The 1,139-nt window shown below is 44.6% G+C and overlaps 1 pseudogene; it reads right to left on the reverse strand.

Annotated features, from left to right (window-relative positions):
• Nucleotides 1-537: 537 nt before the first annotated feature.
• On the reverse strand, nucleotides 538-742 carry LOC142268457 (U2 spliceosomal RNA; annotated as a pseudogene).
• Between the last annotated feature and the right edge of the window lie 397 nt (nucleotides 743-1,139).

Genomic DNA, 1,139 nt, shown 5'->3' on the forward strand with positions numbered 1-1,139 from the left:
AAGGACATTCAGAAGTTAGAGTCAGTTCAAAGGTGGGCAACTAGACTACTACAAGGAATGGAAGGCCTCCCATATGATGACAAGTTGAAAAAGTTATTAAGTGATTATTGGCTGCAATGGGGCTTTCTGGCTGGTGCCAGCCTCTCTTCTTAGCACACAGGAACCACAATCCCTACACCATGCTTCAATGGATTCTCTCATCCCAGCCCAGTAAAACTACATATTTTACACAGTCATAAGCAGCCAAAAGGGATCTATTCTATTCAATTGCAAATGATCTAGATAAGACTGAGAATAAGATACTGCACGGGACATAGCAGAGTTGGTCAAGTTGAGTGGAGATGAGTTTGCTATTTGGCACAGCTTTTTGCATCAATAAAGCAAGTAAAAGGTGTGAAAGATAAAAAAAAGGGTGAAAGTGTGAAAAGTGAATTGGCCAAATTGAGGTGCATATAAAGTTTTTGCTTTCTTTCAATTCACTAATGGGGCTCATTTGAATCAGGTGAATTGAGTTCTGCTTTTGGAAACTGGGTTAAGAAGGGGTGCACCGGTCCTGGAGGTACTGCAATACCAGGTCAATGCGTGCAGTGGACAGAGCAAGATTTTTTCCATCTCCTTGTTCTAAAAATCCATTTAATATATGGTCCCCAGAGAGGGGACGTATCAGATATTAAACTGATAAGAACAGATTTAATTTTTTTTTTTCTGTTTATCAGTAGGACTTCAAAATAACAAAGGTGATCGCCTCCCGTTGCCTGGGAACCGTCCAGGCACAAGAGGGCTATGTGTCACCAGAAGGCGCACACACTTCCTCAAGGCCGGCAGACGTGCAATCCCAGGCACCTTCCAGTACCGACCAAGGTAGCGTCCTCCGAAACTACACTTGATCTTAGCCAAAAGGCCGAGAAGCTATAACCCGAATTGGTTACGGCCTTGAGTGGCACCCTGGCCTATACCGGACACATCTTAGGGAGAGGGAGACAAACCCACGCCTACAGAAGACATTTTGTCACCCAAGCCAACCCTTGAAAAGGCTGTTTTGCAGAGCAAAAACAAGAAGAATGGTGCTTTTTGCAGCCGCCGCCCACTGCAATGAATCTGAATAACTCCTCCTTTTGGACACAAGCACCTCCCCTCCC

Source organism: Anomaloglossus baeobatrachus, unplaced genomic scaffold, assembly GCF_048569485.1.
Source record: "Anomaloglossus baeobatrachus isolate aAnoBae1 unplaced genomic scaffold, aAnoBae1.hap1 Scaffold_3017, whole genome shotgun sequence".
Lineage (NCBI taxonomy): Eukaryota > Metazoa > Chordata > Amphibia > Anura > Aromobatidae > Anomaloglossus > Anomaloglossus baeobatrachus.